Source organism: Lactuca sativa, chromosome 5 (assembly GCF_002870075.4).
Source record: "Lactuca sativa cultivar Salinas chromosome 5, Lsat_Salinas_v11, whole genome shotgun sequence".
Classification (NCBI taxonomy): Eukaryota; Viridiplantae; Streptophyta; class Magnoliopsida; order Asterales; family Asteraceae; genus Lactuca; species Lactuca sativa.
The window spans coordinates 38,549,001-38,572,785 of NC_056627.2; the positions used below are offsets into that span (position 1 = coordinate 38,549,001).

The 23,785-nt window shown below is 43.5% G+C and overlaps 1 non-coding gene across 1 annotated transcript; it reads left to right on the forward strand.

Moving 5' to 3' along the window:
* The first annotated feature begins 11,577 nt into the window (after positions 1-11,577).
* On the forward strand, positions 11,578-11,684 carry LOC111900744 (small nucleolar RNA R71). Its single transcript, XR_002853271.1, has one exon. It is a non-coding gene; the product is annotated as a small nucleolar RNA R71 (small nucleolar RNA).
* Positions 11,685-23,785: the final 12,101 nt, after the last annotated feature.

Consider the following 23,785-nt stretch of genomic DNA (forward strand, 5'->3'; position numbering starts at 1 on the left):
TCACGACAGGAAGGTGGCAGTATCATCGGGTGATACCTGGTTGATGTGTGTTGCCATTAAGTAGAAAAAGCCGATGGTCGGCTTGGAGTATTGGCAGGATACTGCACGAGAAGAAGTTGATTTAAAGGGGGTATGGTAGTAGCATCTAGAAGGACCCTAGTTGATTGAGAAATCGGAGTCTACAGTATAGGGGCGTTATCTAAAAATCGTGTGCTGCAGTAGGTTTTGAGGACGAAGCGTAATTTAAGTTGGGGAGATTTGTAACATCCCAAACTCCAGACATATTATTTAAGGGCTTAAAGTGTAAATTGAGGAAGCTACTCGATGAGTAGGTGCGATTACTCGTCGAGTCGGAGCGGGTTCTGGTCACGATTTAAGTGACCAACTCGCCGAATCGGCGACTGGACTCGACGAGTTGGTGCTGGGAAGAGAAAAACCTAATCTTAGGGTTCGCACCCTATTTAAAGGACCTTAAGTCCTCACCTCAGCCTCCTTGTTACCCCTTGAGAGTTAGAAAACCCTAAAATCTTGTGTGAGCCTTTGGAGTGAGCCTTGAAGCTTTGGAAGGAGATTCTAGCAAAGGAGGCTTGTAGATCAAGTGTATAGCATCAAGGGACTCGTATAGATCCAGAATCAACTTCAGTTTGGGCACATTTTTGAGGTGTTGGTTTCTGGGACAATGCTTCGGGATTGTGCTTTCGTGGTTCGGTTCGACAGTTGCAAGGTGAGTTATCCTCCATATACTTAAGGGTCTAAGGCACTAAGGCCGGCCCTTTGATTGTTATTTGAGATAGTTAATGTTGTGATATGTTAGTTGGTATTTTGGTAGAAAGGATGATTATGTGATAGTATTGATTGTTTAGGTCGGAATGTTGGTAGATTGGATGTGGTTATGCTTAGTGACCTATAGTTGGTCTGACTGTCCAAATGCTGGTAGGAGATTACCTGTTATATGTGCACACGTTTGAGAAGTAGTAGACGATATTCCATCCCGGTAGGATGATAGGGCCCCAGTATGTTGTTTCTGCAGACTGTTATGTGATTATCTAATAAGTGCACATGTTTGTTAGTGTGTAGGCATTCCAACCCGATGGTTGTGGACTTGGAGTATTCCATCCCGGTAGGATGATAGGACTCATAGTAGGTAAGGCATTCCAACCCGATGGTTGTGGGCCAGGAGTATTCCATCCTGGTAGGATGATTAGACTCATAGTAGGTAAGGCATTCCAACCTGATGGTTGTGGGCCAGGAGCATTCCATCCCGGTAGGATGATTGGACTCATAGTAGGTAGGGCATTCCAACCCGATGGTTGTGGGCCAGGAGTATTCAATCCCGGTAGGATGATTGGACTCATAGTAGGTTGGCATTCCAACCCGATGGTTGAGGGCCTGGGGTATTCCATCCTGAGGGATGATTGGACCCATAGTAGTTGTTTTTGTATGTGTAGGTGTCCCGACATTCCAACCCGATGGTTGTGGGCCGAGAGTATTCCATCCTGGTAGGATGATTGGACTCATAGTATGTTGGCATTCCAACCCGAAGGTTGAGGGCCAGGGGTATTGATGTGTGTCAAATGAGCTAGTTTTAATCCTACTTTTAGTTAATAAATTAAGCACACAAAGGCAGTGAACCTGTCTTTTAGTGGTATAGTTGGATAAGTAGGGTGTCGAACTCAGGGAACGGAAATTAATCTATTAACTAATTTTAACTAGCAAGTAATAAAAATAAAAGGGTTTTTCTCTAGTTTTACAAGACTAGAAAGTTTAAAAAAGCACTTAAGCACTTAACTAACTAAACAATTTAAGAAAATGACACATTCACCAAATTTAATAAAGGGTTTCTGTTTAGGTTCAAGCAATTCACTCCTATGGTTATTTAAGTGATAGATCAATTATTATTGGTTACCAACTATAGTGGTTAGGTTCATGTTCATTACTCCTAACCCTTAGACAATTAATCAATTCAAGCAGTGCCCAATTGTTTGAGCTAATTAATTCCCTAGTTTAATTATTTGGATTAAATAAGATTTGTAATTGGTTAATCAAGTTGGTGTTTCAATTAACCTCTTGTTTATTGGTTTCTCAAACAAGCTCACACATTAATTTACCCATTCTCTAATTAATCCTAGTTTCATATTCATTATTCCTAGGCATATGATGAAGTGTTCACATAACATATGGGGTTAACAACTAAGATATGTTCATGCAGCTTAATTACCTTCCAATTAACAGAAAATAGTTGTCATTAATGCATAAGGTTCTTTAACAAACTTAATTTAATAAAATCACCAAATAACAATCAATCAAAAAGTATAATTAAACCATAGGAGTAACTTGGGCTTCCCCAACAGAAACAAAACGAATTTAGTTCATAGTCATAGCAAAAACAAACTCAAAAACAAATTCAACTAAGCTAAACATGCTCAATTCCTAAGGTAAAGTGGAATGATTAACCTAAATTGCCTTGATTCTTCAAAGGATTGAAGTTTAGGGTTTCTCAGCTCTCCCAAGGGTTCTTCAATCGCAGGTGAAGCTCTAAAGACGCCAGAAGTCTTCTCCATTCGGATAATGGTTTGGTATTTATAATTATCACAAAACAGGGTGTAGTCGTCGAGTAGCAGACCCAACTCGCCAAGTTGATGCTTGTTATCCGTCTTATACTAGGAGTCTTGACTTATTTTCTGGAACATTCTAGTGTACTCGCCGAGTAAGCTCGCAGACTCGCCGAGTAGCCATGCTTTTGTCCCTCATTCTTCATTCTTTGGTCTCTAATTGCTTCTCCTTGCTCCCTTTCACTTCCAGGCATGTCTTTTGAACTGAAAACAAAATTTAAACATTATTAAGTTCCTTTTGTCCAAATTATACACATAATTAGCTAAAAATGAATAAAAATGTTTGCTAAATATATGACTAATTATGCAAATATCAAAATACCCCACACTTGACTTTTGCTTGCCGCCAAGCAAAACTGAATTTTAACACATTAGAATCACATATGACAACTCCAATCTTAATCCAGCCATTATACCAAGACCGCAACACATGCATTTGTGTCTGAAATTTTCCTAAATACCCCCCATACTCTAAATACTCACAATCCTCATAAACATTTGCCCGCTCACCCCGAACTATGCTCATTTTATGCATCCCTTCGAATCCATCCTCAGAAAACCTCTTAACCTCAAGGTATTTTTGGTTGAGCAACCCAAACATACATAATCTAGGTAATTACAATTTATGATACCACATCGGAGCTCTTTGGAATTCTTCATTTCTTTGGCATTTGATCTTTGATCTCTTTGAATTCACCACTTTGTTGTTTGATTTTTGGTATCTTCAACTTTTTGCACTTCTTTGGAATTTTTGATCTTCTAATTTCGTAATTGACTTTGATGCTCCAAAAACTCTTCCAACTTTTCTTGTAATTTTCTCTCTCTCTCTCTCTCTCTCTCTCTCTCTCTCTCTCTCTCTCTTTTTATATGTACCTCACTTTTTTCACTCAAAACCCTACATGCTTAAGCAGGGGCGCTCAACTTCAACCTTTATTAGTTAAAGATAACAACTTTCCTGGATACATTTATGGTACACGATGCTAAACATATTGCATCCTTCGGGCTGAGCGAGGTCGTGTTTTTGTCCCATGATTTCACTAGAATAAGGAAGCCACAAATGCACTAGAACGTATATAGGCTCAACTAAACATTTGGGTTTTCATGCAATTATCAACACAATTCTAACATGGAACCCTAATTGCTTTTACCAAAATTTTCTAAATTAATTCCTAAGTAATATTTTTGGTATGCAAAAATTTTTAAAATTTTTTAAAATTAGTCCTAAATTAAGATTCTAAATTTTCTAATATTTGACTAACCCCCTACCCCACACTTATTTTATGCAATGCCCTCATTTCATATCATGCAAAAATAAAAATGCAAACTATAGAGAGAATTGGAACAAACTCCCATGGGGTAGCAGTCGATAGGTTGATAACTCTTCTTTTCAGCTCCAACTTCAATTGACTTTAGACATGGGAACAACTCATCCATGTCTTGGGTGTCATTCGTCTCGTATGGTTGACAACTCGAAAATATCAAGGAAAAAGCTTCTTAGAAATCTTCGGTAACAATTCTTCACCAAAAATGGACAAGTACTGCAGTGAAAATGCTCAACACAGCTCTGGAACTCGAAAAATGTCAATCTACTCGGCGAGTAGTACCGTGTACTCGGCGAGTATCTCTTAATTTGCAATTATTACGTGTAATGACCCATGTACTCGCCGAGTAGAAGTTGTGCACTCGACGAGTAGGCGCTGTATTGCCAAAACTGATCCAGCTTGTGTTCTTCTTGATTCAGGTTTTGAATTTGAATAATTCATTGACCCTTTCTCTAAACCTTTCAGCAGCAACACCCTCCATTACTCTCAACTCTAACGGACTCAACCCTAAGGACAAAACTTCACACTCTTACTTGAACATTCCTCACTTTCCTACTTCAACCTTGACCCTTAACACTTTAATATGCTTCCTAACCTTTCAATCCTGAAAAAATGCAGACAAAAGTGAAAGAAACCAAAACAAAAGTCCTAACAAGAAATAAAATCATCCAAGTTCAATTTGTCCAAACCAAACATCCCGAAAATAAATTAAAAATACAAAAGAAACATTCTTCATTCTTCTTCCTCCATATTATCTCCTCCAGCTCCACTTCCTCCTTCTTCATGCCTTCTCCTCATCCTTTCTTCCCAACTCATGATGTGGGGGTAGCCGGGTTCGGGTCTTGGTGCGATGTTCATTTGTTGGAAGAGATATTCAAATGATTGATTGTTATAGTTGATTCCCTCTTCCAATGTCATCCAAGTAGCGCCGATACTCAAGTTGATTCCATCCATCATTCTCTTCCTCTACCAAAATAACCGGTGGGTCTTCCCGTACCCGCTTGCTTCTTTGCCTTACTCGCCTTCCCGGCTCCTCGGGGATAGCCGGATCATCCGCATGAGGAATAGAAAAAGAATCACCAAACTTTTCCACAATCCTTGCCCTCCTATATAATACGGTGTTGAACGGAGGGGGATAAATGACCGTTAGCGCCCTTGACTCTTGCAAATCTAATACCCCAAATGACCTTGCAAGCCTCGTCACAAACATCCCTCCATTGATCTTGGAGTTCATCTTCTCCTTTACAGCCCCTTCCGCAAGATACTTAGCTATGCAATAGGGGAGATTGCAGAAAACATCGGGAGTAATAATACTCCAAAGATAAAAGATGTCAAGGGTCGGGACCTTGTCCCAGTCCTTCCTCATATTGATCGTGCTTGCAACGAACCGATGAATGAGACGGTGGATTGGTGAACGTATATGACCCTCCTGTGCGGTAGATGGGATGTACACCTGGTTAGCAATAGTGTTCCACCAGGTAGAAGCAACCACTTCCTCGGGAAGATCCTTGTGGCAATTCTCTAAAAAGGCTTCAAAATCTTCATTCAACATGGTGCTTTGCTCGTAGATTGCAAGCCTCCATGAAAATTCTGCCATGCTGCATTGTCGCAACTCCCCACCCAGAGAAAAAGAAATTACATTACGATTGTAGTACTCACTACCACCTCGGAATGAGATGGTAGCAAATAACTCCCAACATAATTCAGCATAGACCGGTTCTTGAATTTTGAATAGCTGTAACCAACCATCGCATATGATGGTTGAATCCCCCAAATTACATTCCTTCACCAAGTATGGTGTTAGCTCTTCTTCCAAACCAACTTTCCCCAACCAATCCCAATCCACTGCATTGAGTAAATGAATCTCCTTCTGTTTCAAAGCCTCCAACTTGTTTTTTGCACGGGCTTGAGACGATTTGGATGTGATTTGGCGGAACGAGAGCCACGGGATGTCCCCTTGGCTTCCCCCTCTTGAAGACTGACCCCTTCTAGACATTGTATCTGCATAACAACATTAAGAAAGCACAAACAAACAACACCCAACAATTAAAATCAAAATAAACAGATATGTATAGCCTCCTACTCACCGAGTTCATGTCCAACTCGGCGAGTAGGATGAACAGTAGGACCAAAATCTGTCGAACACATATGGGTCACTTAAAACACCCAATTTTGCACAGGGGTTTGTTGTACTAAGTCCAATAACTACTAATCCAAAAGAAATTTCTCCTAACATCTCCTAATTCATGGTAAAATTAAAACCCTAGAATTTGAGGAAACCCCCAAATCCGAAATTAGACAAAATAGGGACAAATCAGTGATAAAACTTAAACCTTTGATGAGTTTTAAGTGTAAAGATCATACCTTTTCTCTTGAAAGTCGAGGATTAAGCCAAAAGTCGATGAAATCACAGAAATCGCTTGAAGGAGGCTGTGCACGACGAGTGTGTGGGTAAAATGGGTGAAAACCCTTATTTCTCAGATTTTATACCGTCTGTGTAAGTTGGCTACTCGCCGAGTAGAAAAGATCTACTCGCCGAGTAAAAATGCTTTTACGCGTTTTATGATTCATTTTGGCAAGTACTCACCGAGTACTCGTAACTACTAGGCGAGTAAACCTTGCTGTTTGAAAAAAATTGAAGTTTTTCTCATTTTTAACCCTCCACCCACACTCTAGGCATTGCTTGCCCTCAAGCAATTATATTTTTAGAAGAAGACGAATGAAAAAGATTCTAAAACAATTAAAAAGAAATTAAAGAAAAGAAAATGTAAACTTTAAACTCGGGTTGCCTCCCGGAAGCGCTTCTTTTTAAGGAGTCATTAGTTGGACTCCTCCCCCTCTACGTGGCTGCAATCCCTTCCAGCAACATCAACTCTTCCATGCCTTTATTCCTTGGGACTCCTTCTTCATACTTTTTGACCCTATGTCCATTGACCTTGAAAGGTGTTCCATCTTTTGACAATAGCTCTATAGCACCATGTGGAAACACCATCTTCACCAGAAAAGGACCATCCCATCTTGACTTGAGTTTTCCCGAGAAGAGTTTTAGCCTTGAATTAAAGAGCAACACCTTTTGGCCTTCATGAAATTCTTTATTTTCCTTGATCCTCTTGTCATGCCAATTCTTAGTTTTCTCTTTGTAGATCAAAGAACTAGTGTATGCATCATTTCTAAGTTCCTCAAGAGCATTCATTTGCATTAACCGGTTGTTCTTGAGCTCCTCCATGTTGAAGTTGCACATCTTTAAAGCCCAAAAATCTTTATGCTCTATCTCCACCGGCAAATGAAATTGCTGTCCATAAACTAACCTATACGGTGTAGTACCAATAGGGGTTTTGAAAGTTGTACGGAAGGCCCAAAGTGCATCATCTAGCTTATCCGACCATTCTTTTCAATTTCTCCCCACCGATTTCTCCAAGATTCTCTTTAAAGCTCGATTTGTCACTTCAGTTTGTCCACTAGTTTGTGGATGGTAGGATGTAGAAAATTTATGGGTTACCCCATATTTCCTTAGCACCTTCTCTAGTTGATCATTGGCAAAATGAGTGCCTCGGTCACTTATAAGAGCTTTCGGGGCCCCAAATCTTGAAAATAACTTCTTTAAAAACCGCACCACCACCCGACCGTCATTAGTTGGAAAAGCTTGTGCCTCTGCCCACTTAGATACGTAATCCACCACCACCAATATGTATTTTTTGCCTTTGGACATGGGAAATGGTCCCATGAAGTCGATCCCCCACACATCAAATACTTCGCAAACTTGGATACTATGTTGTGGCATTTCATTTCGGGATGAAATGTTTCCCACTCTTTAACAGGCATCACACTCTTTGACAAATTGGGTTGCATCTTTAAAAGTCGTGGGCCAGTAAAACCCAATGTCAAAGATCTTCTTAGCAGTGTAATGTGCTCCATGATGTCCACCCGTGGGCCCATTATGACAATGCTCCAATATTTTCTGGCTTTCATTCCCTAACACGCATCTTCATATGATTCCATCCGCGCAGCTTCGGAAAAGATATGGTTCATCCCAAAAGTAATACTTTATCTCGGAAAAGAATTTCTTCTTTTGTTGACTTGTGAGATCTTTTGGGATGTATTTTCTAGCTAAGTAATTAGCTATATTTGCAAACCATGGTACTTCTCCCACGGTCACCATAATGTACTCGTCCGAAAAATCATCTCCAACTCTATCTTCTTGCAATCGCGGGTTTTCAAGCCTTGACAAGTGGTCAGCTGCTACATTCTCCATCCCCTTTTTGTCTCATATCTCTATGTCAAACTCTTGAAGAAGTAGCACCCATCGTATCAATCTTGGCTTGGCATCCTGTTTGGCAAATAAATACTTGATAGCAGAGTGGTCAGTAAAAACTGTTGTTTTAGATAAAACTAAATAAGGACGGAATTTATCAAAAGCATATACTACAGCTAATAATTCTTTTTCTGTGGTGGTGTAGTTTTCTTGGGCTGAATTTAAAGTCTTGCTAGCATAATATATGGGTCGAAAGTGCTTATCAACCCTTTGACCAAGGACAGCTCCTAATGCAAAGTCACTAGCATCACACATTATTTCAAATGGTAAATTCCAATTTGGTGCAATAATGATCAGGGCATTAGTTAATTTTTCCTTTAGAAATTCAAATGCCTCTAAACACTCTTTAGTAAAATTAAATGGTGCATCTTTTAAGAGTAATTGTGTTAGAGGTCTAGTTATTTTAGAAAAATCTTTTATAAAACACCGGTAAAAACCCGCGTGACCTAGAAAACTTCTAATGCCCTTCACATTAGTTGGTGGGGGTAATTTGGCAATGCTGTCAATCTTTGCCCTATCCACCTCAATTCCCAATTTGGAAACTTTGTGGCCCAAAACTATACCCTCCTTGACCATAAAGTGACATTTCTCCTAATTAAGGACTAAGTCGGTCTTTTCGCACCTAGCAAGCATTAGGTCAAGATTTGTGAGACAATCATGGAAGGAAGATCCAAAAATAGAAAAATCGTCCATAAAAACTTCCATGAATTTTTCCACCATATCGTGGAATATGGCTGTCATACACCTTTTAAAAGTCGCGGGTGCATTGCATAGCCCAAAGGGCATGCGTCTATAAGCAAAAGTCCCACTTAGGCAAGTAAATGTGGTCTTTTCTTGGTCCATTGGGTCTATGGGTATTTGAAAATAACCCGAGAATCCATCTAGAAAGCAATAATAACTATGGTTTGATAATCTTTCTAACATTTGATCAATAAAAGGTAAAGGAAAATGGTCTTTACAAGTGACATCGTTTAGCTTTCAATAATCGATGCACACTCTCCAACCGGTTACCGTTTGTGTCGGAATAAGCTCATTCTTCCTATTGGTTATGACCGTCATCCCTCCTTTCTTGGGCACCACTTGGACCGGACTCACCCATGGACTATCGGAAATGGAATATATAATCCCCGCATCTAAAAGCTTGACCACTTCTTTCTTGACCACCTCTTGCATATTTGGGTTAAGTCTTCTTTGGTGCTGCACAACCGGCTTTGCTCCTTCTTCCAGATTAATCTTGTGAGAGCAATAAGAGGGGATTATTCCCTTGATGTCGGTGATGCTCCATGCTATGGCCCATTTTCGCTTCTTCAAAACTTGCACTAGTTCTTCCTTTTCAGATTTGGAAAGGTCAGAGGCTATAATGACTGGCTTTTGATGGCCATCTTCAAGGAAGGCATACTCCAAATGTTCTGGTAACTTCTTGAGCTCAGTTTTTGGGTTCTGATTGTTGTACTCGCCGAGTGCAGGTATGGGACTCGGCGAGTTGGTAGTTGCATTTACGAAATCTGATTTTTCTAAGGATGAACTCAGCGAGTAGCTCGGCCCTACTCGGCGAGTAGAGCTATCAGATTGCTTCACCAATTCTTCAAACTCAGCTTCTTCCAGCAGCCTTTCGATCTCCATTAAGTCTTTTTCTGCATCAAATTCTTCATTAAAAATTGTGAACTTGCTGGAATCTTCACTTATACATTCCTCCAATAATTCATCAAGCATGTCAATTGAGAATGTTGTGTCGTCACTGTTCCTTGCATACTTCATAGCTTGATCTACCCCAAACGTGACTGAATCTTCTCCTACCCGCAAAGTGAGCTTTTGAGTCCCTCATGTCTACTATAGCACTTGCCGTGTTGAGGAAGGGTCTTCCAAGGATGATTGGGACTTGAGGATCCGCCTCCATGTCTAGAATGATGAATCAGCGGGAAATACAAACTTGTGCACTTTAACCAATAAGTCTTCACATATGCCTCTTGGAAAAGTGACTGTCTTGTTTGCTAAGTGAATCGCCATGCGAATTGGTCTTGGTTCCGGGAGATCAAGCTTCTTGAAGAATGAATATGGCATGAGGCTTACGCTTGCTCCCGAATCGGCCAAAGCATGAATGGTAGCCAAGTTGCCAAATTGGCAAGGTAAAGTTAAGCTCCCGGGTCACCTTTCTTCTTTGGTAGCTTATTTAGCATAGCAGCTGAGTAGTTTTCATTGAGGACTACCTTCTTCACTTCCTCCATCTTCCTTCTATTCGTGAGAAGTTCCTTAAGGAACTTTGCATATTTGGGCATTTGTATGACAGCTTCAATGAAGGGTATGTTGATTTGAAGGGCCTTGATATGATCTAGAAACTTCTGGTGCTCCTCTTCCTGCTTCTCTTTCTTAGCTTGGGCTGGGTATGGCAATGAAGGCTGGTAAAGCTTTTCAGGGGTCTGATCCTTCGGATTTGGCAGTGGACTCACCGAGTCCATATTTTGTACTCGGCGAGTAGAGCTGTCAGATTGGAGATTTTGATTTTCTGCTTCCTCCTTTCTGTGATTCTTTGGGTGCTTCGTTCTGAATAGGGTCCAGAGGAGTGATTATTTTCCCACTTCTTGTTGTAACTATATTTATGTGCGCGCCTCGTGGGTTATTTTCGGTTTTACTAGGAAGTTCGCCCGGTGATCTTTGGTTTATTTGTTGAGCAAGTTGTCCTAGCTGTGTTTCTATGTTGTGGATAGATGCTTGCTGGTTTCTTTGGATGGTCCTTGTTTCTTGAATTGCAGCATCATGATCACTAAGTCTCTTTTCTGAAGCAGCTACAAATTTGGTAAGCATTTCTTCCAAACTTGGTTTTCTTTCTTGTGCCGACTCCTCTTTTTGGTAAAAACCTCTTCCTTTTTGCCTGAACTTCTCCTCCTTAGCCGTCTTGTACTCTTCATAAGGGAGCCACTCTTTCTTTGGTTTCCGCCAATCTTCATCATATCGGTCTCCACTTGAGTAACAAACTTGCACCTTCTTGTTGCCATTTTCGTTCAAGTCGTAGTCTCTAGTAAGATGAGGCCCATTGCAGTTGTCACACCCCACCCGAATAGCATGGATCGTTTGATCCATTTTATCCATCCTCCTATCCATAGTTTTTAGCATAGCCATGACCGCGGACAAGTCTTCAGTAGCTGCATATGCGGCTCCCCTAGTAACATCATTTCTTGGGTTATGGTATTCTGTAGAGTGCTTAGAGAATTCTTCAATCAATTCCTTGATCACCGGGGGTAGCTTCTTTGTGAGCGGGTCTTGTGAGTCAAGTAATTGCCTGGTTGTGACATTGACTCCATCATAGAAGATGGAGACTTCTTACTGGCTATTAAGGTCATGATGCAGGCAATTTCTTAGCAAACTCTTGTACCTCTCCCAAGCTTCGTATAGCGACTCTCCAGCTTGTTGTTCAAAGTTGGCAATGACCTTCTTCAACTTGGCTATCTTGGAAGGTGGGCAAAAGTGATCAATGAATTCTTCTTTCATATTGGCCCATGTGGTGACTGATCCGGGGGGAAGTGACTTGAGCCAGTCTTTTGCAACACCTTCGAATGTTACTGGAAGCATGCAAAGCAGCTGAGTTTTGCGAGGCACATTTGGAACATTAAAGTAATCAGCTACATCATTCACTTCATCCAAATGCTTGTAGGCATCTTCGTGGTCTTTTCTAAGAAAAAAGGAATTTCTTTAAGTAAAGCTAGGATATGACCCTTGAGCTCAAAAGTAGCAGTTGCGAGAATTGCGGGTTGCACAAGTCCTGGGCCAGTGTCGTCGCGCATCCTCTTCTTCCATTCCCCCATAGGGATTTCATCAATGTTAGCATGGTAAGAGCTAACTCATCACCGGAATCGGAGTCGTGCCCATATGTAAGTTCTTCTTCCTCCTCGGTGTCGTACTCAGTGTCTTCCTTGATCGGTTCTTCACTTGCTAAAGATGCGCTGGATGCACCTGCTTTGCTGCTCTTTTTCCTCCAAAAAACAGTCTTCAAATTAGACAAAGGTGACTTCTTAGGTGTATTCGAGCTCTCCACGTCCTTTCCTTTGTTCCTTTTCAATGTCGATTCGGGATCTTCAAGCGGGGGTACCAGCGGAGTGTTTGATCCTCTAGTCATGAAATTCCTGAAATAGAACAAGATAAAAACGTAAAAAGAACAAAAAAATGCAACTAAAGAAAATGAAAATTAACTGCGAAATACTGCTATACTCACCGAGTAGGTGCGCATGCACTCGGCGAGTAGTAGTGAAATTTTGAAAAAAAACTAAGCTTAATATTAAAACTAAAACAGATGCTAAAACCTAATTACTAACTAGTAAACTGCAATAAATTAACTTTGTGACAGTAAACTCACACAAAGGATCGAAAAAATTAGGAATTAGATTAACTATTTAGAACCGTTCCCCGGCAACGGCGCCAAAAACTTGATGTGTGTCAAATGAGCTAGTTTTAATCCTACTTTTAGTTAATAAATTAAGCACACAAAGGCAGTGAACCTGTCCTTTAGTGGTATAGTTGGATAAGTAAGGTGTCGAACTCAAGGAACATAAATTAATCTATTAACTAATTTTAACTAGCAAGTAATAAAAGTAAAAGGGTTTTTCTCTAGTTTTACAAGACTAGAAACTTAAACACGGCACATAAGCACTTAACTAACTAAACAATTTAAGCAAATGACAAATTCACCAAATTTAATAAAGGGTTTCTGTTTAGGTTCAAGCAATTCACTCTAATGGTTATTTAAGTGATAGATCAATTATTATTGGTTACCAACTATAGTGGTTAGGTTCATGTTCATTACTCCTAACCCTTAGACAATTAATCAATTCAAGCAGTGGCCAATTGTTTAAGCTAATTAATTCCCTAGTTTAATTATTTGGATTAAATAAGATTTGTAATTGGTTAATCAAGTTGGTGTTTCAATTAACCTCTTGTTTGTTGGTTTCTCAAACAAGCTCACACATTAATTTACCCATTCTCTAATTACTCCTAGTTTCATATTCATTATTCCTAGGCATATGATGAAGTGTTCACATAACATATGAGGTTAACAACTAAGAGATGTTCATGCAGCTTAATTTTGCCTTCCAATTAACAGAAAATAGTTGTCATTAATGCATAAGGTTCTTTAACAAACTTAATTTAATAAAATCACCAAATAACAATCAATCAAAAAGTATAATTAAACCATAGGAGTAACTTGGTCTTCCCCAATAGAAACAAAACGAATTTAGTTCATAGTCATAGAAAAAACAAACTCAAAAACAAATTCAACTAAGCTAAACATGCTCAATTCCTAAGGTAAAGTGGAATGATTAACCTAAATTGCCTTGATTCTTCAAAGGATTGAAGGTTAGGGTTTCTCAGCTCTCCCAAGGGTTCTTCAATCGCAGGTGAAGCTCCACAAACGCCAGAAGTCTCCTCCATTCGGATAATGGTTTGGTATTTATAATTATCACAAAACAGGGTGTACTCGTCGAGTAGCAGACCCAACTCGCCAAGTAGATGCTTGTTATCCGTCTTATACCAGGAGTCTTGACTTATCTTCTGGAATATTCTAGTGTACTCGCCGAGTAAGCTCGCAGACTCGCCGAGTAGCCATGCTTTTGTCCCTCATTCTTCATTCTTTGGTCTCTAATTGCTTCTCCTTGTTCCCTTTCACTTCCAAGCATGTCTTTTGAACTGAAAACAAAATTTAAACATTATTACGTACCTTTTGTCCACATTATACACATAATTAGCTAAAAATGAATAAAAATGTATGCTAAATATATGACTAATTATGCAAATATCAGGTATTCCAACCAGATGGTTGATTGGGCCCATAATATGTTGTTCATTGTTGTATGTGTATGGTTATGTGTGTATGGGTATTTTGGGGGTAACTCACTAAGCTATCGGGTTTACAGTTTCAGGTACATCAGGAGATCGCCGCAAGGCAAAGGCGTGATCGTACTGCTCCTCATATTAGTTGATTTTATGATTTGGTTCTGGGGATACTCTGATGTCTAAAATATTTTGAAAACAAGTTGTAATAACTTAATGGTTTTTGAATGTATTAGAGCCTTGGTTTGACTTAATTGGAGGAACATTCGTGTGAATCCAGTCTCAAATCAAGGAAACATTTTCAAATAGTTTTCAAAATAAGTAAAGGAGGATGCAGAAGGTACGATCAGCCGGAGCCAGTAAGTAGACCCCAAAATACCATACAAGTTATCTGATTATGTGGTATGATTAGAACAACATGCTAGTACTAGGCTAGGGATCTTCAGGAATTACATGATAGAATTGTCTGATTACATGATGCCTGCTAGCCTAGGGTTTCCTTTGTATGAAATTGACATCATTCTGTAGATATTTAGTGTACGCATCGCGGTTGTGCATAATTAAGATCTTATAGCCTGAGAATGTTTGATTTGACCTTAGGGTAGGATTGGATATTTGAAAGTCTATAGGGTCCCGCATTATGTATGACTAGCATACACTAGTGCTACTGGGTTGGTGGAAGTTTCATGGATGGGTGGGTAGTGAGAGGCCGGGAGGCCAGTTATGAGATATTTAGTATTCCTCTAGGAGTGAGGATTGAGCGCTCGTTATGTTTGTATATGTTGTTAGGGTGTTGTGATGATACTTGAGACAAATATGGGTAGGTGTGGAAGGTAGTATGGGCCCGTATAACTGAAAGCAAAGGACCCATACGTGTATCAATGAAGTCACAACCCCTAGGGTTTTAGTTGGGAGATAGTTTCCAGGCTATTATGAGGAATGTCTAATGTCCTTCTTGATGGATTTCAGTATGGTGGTTACGAGGCGCATTGGAGCAGGATCCGGTTTAGGATCAGGATCAGGAGAGGGTGGTCAGGATGGATCAGCACCACCCGAGGTCATTGGTCGGATGAGGACGGATGAGTTGGATGCTAGGATTCGTGAGATCCTCCATGATGAGGTTGATGCTATGTTTCGGGCTCAGTTACCAGAAATGTTTGGGTCGATCAAGACCGCCATGGTTGAGTACTTCAATGAGCGCTATGCAGCTCTTGCAGAGACGGCTGCCGCAGCAGCTGCAACGGCTGTAGCAGCGGCAGGGGGAAGAGTCGGTCGGGGTTTTCAGTATCGGGACTTCGATAATACGAAGCCCCTACCTTTGACGGAGTTCAGGATCCGATTGTTGCGATGAGATGGTTATCGGACATTGAGGGATGTTTCTTCACGTGTTCATGCCTTGCTGATTAAAGGATGAGGTGTGCTCTGAACCTGTTAAGGCTCGGGGCAAATGATTGGTGGAGGTTGACTGCAGGATCACATTCTGACCCGCAGCGGGCTGCGGTTACTTGGGATCAGTTCCGAGACATGTTCAGTACCCATTATGTTCCGCGGGTTGAGCGGGAAAGGTTGGCTCAGGAGTTTTTGGAGCTGAAACAAGATTCAGAGTCGGTGACGGAGATCACCAAGATGTTTGCAGAGAGGGCGATGTTTTGCCCTGAGTTTGCTTCGGAGCAAGCTCAGATGACCTAATACCTGAGCATGCTCAAGACGGATATCAGACAGTTCGTATCTACGTAGAGATGTACCTTGTTGGATTTGCAGGAGGCCACCAGGCGGCATGAGTTAGAGATTGAGCTCCAGCTGAGGGAGCAGAGGCAGGCCCCGGTGAAGTCGCAGCCTGCGCCGAAACGGATGAGGGCCGGTGATTATCGTCAGGGAAGTCAGAGGAGTCACACTTGTGGTAAGTGCGGTAAGGTACATGACGGAGTATGGCGGTCTCCTTTTGGGTGCCACAAGTATGGCAAGGAAGCCCATAGAGCCAGGGACTGCGGACAGCAGACTCTAGCTACCGGAGTCCGACTTTTTTTATCATTTTGACCATGTGGGCCATATGAAGGCCCAGTGTCCCCTCTTGGCAGCTAGGCCAGTGTAGTCCCCAGCACCAGCCACATTGAGGCTTACTGATGGGGGTCTGGGTAGAGCAGAGCCTCCAAAGGCTCCAGGGCGTGCATATCAGCTCATGGCCGAGGAGACCGGGACAGCGCCAGAGGTGACAGTCGGTATGCCTTTTTCCCATCTTTTTTTCGTGTTAGTATTATGAGTTCATTTTATTTTCCTGCATGAGTTATTAGGGCATAGGAGGCGCTAGTGAGAATTTATTGTTAAGATATCATAGATGGATAGAATCCGGTGGTGCATTCAAGAGAAAGACCAGGACGAGCAGCCGTGATTCAAGGATTCAGAGATCCACAAAAGGAACGCAGATTCTTTTGAGGTTCGCTACCTTGTGTGGGACGTTTGAATTGCATATCAGTTTCTCCCGGTAGGTGGTAGTTAGTGCTTTAAGTGGGGGAGAATTGGAAATTCTCGGATGGGGCATTGTTTCGAAAGATGTTGCCTGACTCAGTTTGGATGTTTGTACAGGAGTGGTGCAATAAGGTAGACTAGTTATGTTACAGACCTTGTATGTATTCTAGATCTATGAGCAAGCATTGAGGATACTGCTATGCTATAGCAAACAGTGGGATTATCCCCAAGTGTCAGAAATGTTGAGAGCTATGCGAAAGACTCTTTATGGATTGATAGTTATGCGATCAGTTTCGGCGTATGTATACGTGTTATGGGATAGCGACGTGTTCCAAATGGATGATGTAGGGTAAGGTTCTGACACCGCGACCTCCTCAGAGGTGGGGAAAGTGAGTGTCTCTAGGATAGAGATTTGGACAGTAGAATTGGGAGTAGCGAGGTTGATAGACTCGGTAGCAATCTTGTAATGACCCAATTTTCACGACCAAAAATTTCATTTTGATTAAGTGATTTGCACAACATTTGTATCAAATTATCAACCCAACATATCATTTAATAAAAATATGTCTCGTATCTGAAAACCGAATCGTAAAAAAAACATAATAATATCGGAGTACAAATCGCAGAGTAACTCATAACGCGGAAAACAATAAGTGTGTGTATGATGTGCCGCTACCACGCCAGCTCCTTCACCTTCACTGAAGAGGTACCTGAAACCAAACTGTAAACTATAAGCACGAAGCTTAGTGAGTTTCCCCCATCGTACCACCCTCCATACAATCACATAGCATACATACTGTCGAGCAATCATGGGGTGCCCGACCTACCCGGTACGACCATTCTAGGGTGCCGACCTACCCATGCGGCGATTCTGGGATGCCGTCCTACCCATGTCAAGCCATTCTGGGGTGTTGACCTACCCTTCGGTCCTAACAACCGACCCTCGGGGACTATTCCACCCCTTACTACTACTATCACATATATCATAACATAAACATACTATCAGACATATCTGGGGTGTCCGAACTACCCTTCGGTCCTAACAACCGAACTTGGGGACTATTCCCCTCCTACTAACGCTATCACATATAACATATCATGCCAGCATATAAATATATCAGACATATCTGGGGTGTCTGACCTACCCTTCGGTCCTAACAACTGAACTCTACTACTATCACATATAACTTTTCATGCCAGCATATGATATATCAGGTAGTAGCAAACCTAGATGATATCACAAAGATAATCATCTAATCATACAACTCCTACTGGTGGCCGGCATTGTGGCCATAGACCCACCGTTACTGGAAGGTAACTCACCTCGTAGTAGCTGTTGACTTGTGCGGGACTCCTTTGACTGCTGCCGCTGCTGCTCCGGAAATACTCCGGCTATAATTCCCACAAAACACTTAGTCATACACTGCTAATTGTTCTTAGGGTAATATGACCATTTTACCCCTGACCAAATGAAAGTCAAAGTCAACTTCTACTTGACCTGACTCACCGAGTTGGCTTGCCAACTCGCTGAGTCCCTATCTTTCCATTTGTCCTTATACCCTTCTCTACTCGTCGAGTTAGGCAATGACTCGACGAGTTTTCCTTCTAAAAGAACATCGACTGAATCCTCGTCCGACTCGCCGAGTTGTATGAACAACTTGTCGAGTTCAGCTTCAACTGATACACAGGTTCTATCCTTGACTCGCTAAGTTGTGTGAACAACTCGTCGAGTTCATCTTCATCCTTAAGAAGTTTGCCTTGGACTCGTCGAGTCTGCTCATGCACTCGCTGAGTCCCATGAACTTCCAGTACAATGGTTTAGTCCAGTACATTGGGTCACTCCCCGGGACCTGCTAAAACCTCTCCACACTCAACTGGGTCCTTATGAACCTCAGCTGATATGGGACAGAAACATTGGACTCGCCGAGTCCAAGAATGGAATCGTCGAGTTGGTTACATCCATTCACTAAATCTTCGATTTCTGATGTACAACCCTTACTCAAAAGATAGATCTATGCTTCTACAATCGATCTAGCACGTAAAGTTACAACCTTTACGTGCTTGCATGGAACTTTGAGCTTAAAAGGTCCTAAAACAATCTCTTACAATGCATGGGGCCTTCTTTGAGTGCAAGCGCCACTCCTTTCTGCCTTGTAACCCATGTAAGGGACTAGATCTGAAACATCAACCCCTAACCATGCTTACAATTATGGTTGGTGACCAAAATGGCTTAGAAAAGCCCTAAAACTCCACAAAATGGGATCTGTCAAAAGAACAAACAAGGTATAGACTTTATACCATTTGTAAACTGCAAATAATGCTCAAAATCGGATCCTTCTAGCCTCCTCTTGATCCTTCAAGCTTTTCCTTCCTTCCTTGGGTCACAAAAGCACCAAAATCACTCCAAATTCCTTAGATTGCTTCAATAACAACTAGGGTTTGCTATGGGGGTCTTCTGGGAGCAAATGGGACGAAGGAGGCCGAGTTAAGGTCTTTAAATAGGGTGAAAACCCTCGGGTTAGGGTTCTTGTCCAGACAGAGCCTACTCGCCGATTCCGGGACCCGACTCGGTGAGTCCACAGCTTAAACCCCGCATCTCATCCCGCTTCTACTCGGCGAGTTGGTCCTTCAACTCACTGAGTCCAAGGCCAAAATGAAAAAATGTAATTGAAGGAATACGTACCAAGAACCAGGTGCTACAAATCTCCCCCACTTATTTTAGACTTCGTCCTCGAAGTCTGCTGCTCGATCCTGAAACAGCTCGAGGTAATGTTCCATCATCTCGTCCGCCGGCTCCCAAGTCCATTCCGACCCCTTCTGGTGCTACCATTGCACCTTCACGAGCTCCACTCTTTTGTTCCTCAAATCCTTCGACTTCCGGTCGAGGATCGCCACCGGTCGCTCAATGTAGTTAAGGCTGTCTTCAACCTAAATGTACTCCAAGGGTACCACTGCTGAGGCGTCCACCACGCACTTTCGCAGCTGAGAAACATGGAAAGTGTTGTGTATCTGACTGAGTTTGGCTGGCAAATCCAGCCTATACGCCACCTTACCTACCCAGGCTATAACCCTGAACAGTCCAATGTACCTGGGGCCCAACTTGACCCACTTCCTGAATCGGATAACACCTTTCCATGGCGACACCTTCAGGAAAACCATATCCCCGACCTGAAACTCCAGGTCTGATCGGCGCTTATCAGCATAGTTTTTCTGCCGACTCTAAGCAATCTGAAGCCTACTCCGGACCTGCTGATTCTTCTTTGTCGTCTTGAGCACTACCTCAGTGCTCCCCATTATCCTCTGGCCAATCTCGCCCCAACATATCGTGGTCCTGTACTTCCTCCTATATAGCATCTCGAAGGGAGGGCGATCAATGCTTGCATGATAACTATTCTTATAGGAGAACTCTGCTAATGGAAGGTAGGTATCCCAACTACCTCCGAAGTCTAATACGCATGCTCACAGCATATCCTCCAGGGTCTGGATGGTTCGCTTGCTCTGACCATCCGTCTGCGGGTGAAAGGCAGTGCTAAAATGCAGACGAGTACCCAACTCGTCATGAAACTTCCTCCAAAACCTGGAAATGAACCACACATCCCTGTCTGAAATCACAGAAACTGGCACACCGTGCCACGCCACCACCTCCCGGATATAGATGTCGGCCAAGTTCTCGGCCGAGATGCTCTCCTGAATCGGGATAAAATGGGCGCTCTTGGTCAATCGATCAACGATGACCCAGATCGAGTCCACTCCCCGCGCGGTCCTTGGAAGCTTAGTGATAAAATCCATCGTGATGTCTTCCTATTTCCACAGCAGAATATCCAATGGCTGCATCTTGCCGTGAGGTCTCTGATGCTCAGCCTTGACCTTTCTGCAGGTTAAGCACGGCTCCACGAACCATGCCACATCCTGCTTCATGCAAGACCACCAATAGTCCAGACGAAGATCCTTATACATCTTCGTCGCCCTGGGATGAATGGAGAATCGAGATTTGTGCGCCTCCTCCATCAGAATCTGGCGCACACCTACGTGGTATGGCAACGACACCCTACGGTGTAGTGTCAGTAATCATCGGCTGTCATAGTCGAAGGAGGAAACCTGCCCCACAATCTGCTCGCTCTTCCGATGTTCCTCCTTCATGGCCTCTTGCTGGACCTCCTAAATCCACTCCAACAGCGGAGTCACCACTGTCATCCTCAGGCAAATATCCCTGATCGGCGCTGCCTTGCGGCTAAGCGTGTTGGCCACCACATTGGCCTTACCCGGGTAATAAAGGATCTCGCAATCGTAATCCTTTACCACGTCCATCCACCGACACTGCCTCATGTTCAGATTCGGCTAATCCATGAGGTACCTCAAACTCTTATGGTCCGTGTAGATGGTACAGCAAACCCCATAGAGGTAATGACGCCAAATCTTGAGGGCGAATACAACAGCCCCTAACTCCAAATCATGCGTCGGGTAGTTCGCCTCGTGAGGCTTCAGCCGCCTCGACGCGTAGGCGATGGCATGCCCTCTCTGCATCAGAACTGCGCCCAAACCTAAGATGGACGCACCACAGTACACAACAAAATCCTCCATGCCCTCTGGCAGAGCTAAGATTGGCGCCTCGCACAATCTCTGTCTCAATGTCTCGAACGCGGCCTGCTGCTCAGGCCCCCAACGAAAGACCATGACCTTCCTTGTTAGCCTGGTCAGAGGTACAGCTATGTTGGAGAAATCCTGGATGAATCTCCGATAGTAGCCGACTAATCCTAGGAAACTCAGAATCTCGGATGGAGACTTCGGAACCTCCCATCTCATCACGGCCTCCACTTTGGCCGGGTCCACTGAGATCTCGTTCTGGTTGACGAGATGCCCAAGGAACTGCACCTCGCGCAACCAGAACTCACACTTGGAGAACTTAGCATACAAGTTCTCCCTCCTCAAAGTCTCTAGAACCTCTCGTAGATTCTCCTCGTGCTCTTTCTGCGTCTTGGAGTAAACCAAGATATCATCAATAAACACTATCACAGACCGGTCTACAATCGGTCTACACACGCGGTTCATGAGGTCCATGAATGCGGCAGGAGCATTGGTGAGCCCGAAGGGCATCACCACAAACTCGTAGTGGCCATAGCGCATCCAAAACACAGTCTTCTGCACATCCTCCTCTTTGACCCTCATATGATGGTATCTTGAACGCAGATCAATCTTGGAAAACCAAGATGCTTCCTGAAGTTGGTCAAAGAGATCATCAATCCTCGGGAGTGGGTAACGGTTCCTCACCTTTACCTTGTTCAGCTCTCGGTAATCTATACACATCCGATGCGACCTGTCCTTCTTCCTCACAAACAGAATCGGGGCTCCCCAGGGAGAGCTACTCGGTCTAATGAATCACTTGTCTAACAGCTCCTGCAGCTGTGTAGACAACTCCTGCATCTCAGGAGGAGCCAACCGATACGATGCCTTGGCTATCGGAGCCGCACCAGGGACTAGGTCGATCCTGAATTCCACCTACCTCTTCGGAGGTATCCCTGGCAACTCCTCGGGGAATACATTCGTTAACTCTCGCACTATAGGCACATCTCCCACTGTTGCCTTACCTACCTCCCGGGTGTCCATAACATAAGCGACATATCCTGCGCAACCCTGCTGAAGGTAACGCCTAGCACTCGCTGCTGAACATACCGTCGGTCCTTGCTATGGCCTCTCGCCCTGAACTACCAACTCTCCCCCACTTGGGGTCCTGATCCGAACCAGCTGCTGCGCGCAATCTATCACTGCCCCATTGGGGCTCAACCAATCTATGCCTATAATCACCTTGTTTCCTCTCAACGGAATAGGAACCAGTTCCACCAGATAACGCTCCTCGAATAATCTCAGCACACGGCCTCCGAATACAGTCCATGCTCGCACCGATCGGTCATCTGCAATCTCTACCTCTAGAGGGCAATCCAACATGCCTGAAGACTCAGGAAACTACTTGCTAAGCGCAAGAGAGACAAATGATCGGGTAGCTCCGAATCAAATAGTACATGAACTGGGATGCCGTTCACATGGAACGATCCTAAACAGAGCACATATATAACATATCAAAATCATAGCAACGCATCCTAAAGCATAATGAAAAGAAATAATACCCGTCACCACATCCGGTGCAGTGCATGCCTCCTCGGTAGTCAACTGGAAAGCCTTGCTCCTCACCATTGGAGCTTCTGCCTTGACCTGTCGGCCATCCGTGATCTACAGGGTTGCTGGCCCTGGCGCCTTCACTGGCGCTGATGCTGCTGTCAACTGGGGGCAGTTGGCCTTCTTGTGGCCCTTCTGGTTGCAGTGGAAACATAGCAACTCAGACGTCTGAATAACCGGTGCATGGGTAGTACAATCCCTGCTGAAATGCCCCGTCTTGCTGCACTTGTAGCAGCCCGACGATCCCAATCTACACACCCCCTTATGTGGCCTGCTGCATTTCCTGCAGCGGCCCTGTCCTGAATGCCCTTTCGGCCTACCGTCTGATCCCTTAGGCTTCTTCCCCGAAGCCCCAGTCGTCTGACCCTCCTCTATCTTTCTTTTCCTGACATGCTCTAGATCAATCTCCTTCTCCCTCGCCCTGGCAATCATGGAATCCAGGGTAGGGCACGCTAAAAAACTAACATGCTCCCGAATGTCGGCCCGTAGCATGTTGTGGTAGCGGGTCCTCCTCATATCCTCATCTCCCGCATACTGGGGCACCAGCAATGCCCTCTCCCGGAAATTGGCGGTGATCTCAGCCACAGTCTTCATAGTCTGTCTCATGTCCAAAAACTCCCTGGCCAGATGCTGAAGCTCTACAACTGGCGCGAACTCTGCTCGGAACCGGGTCACAAAATCTGACCATGTCATAGCCTCAACAGCCGAGGCTCCCAGAGAGTCACCAACCGAATCCCACCAATCCCTAGCCCGGTCCCTCAAACACCCTGCTGCAAATTGTACCTTCGACCCCTCAGGGCTGAAGCTGGTCAGTTGCGCGGACTCAATGTCTGTAATCCATCGTTGGCAACAATGGGGTCCTTCGCCCCATGGAAATCTGGTGCACCGCTGCCCCTGAAGTCCTTAAAGGACAGTGTGCGGGATCCTGACTGGCCAGACGCCATATCACTCCTGAACACCCTGAGGCGATCCTCCATCAGCTCGACTATCCCTTCCTTGATCGAACTGAAGATAATGGGGGTCGACTCAAGGATGCCTCTGGTGAGATCTGACGCGATGAACTTGCGTAGACTCTCATCTAC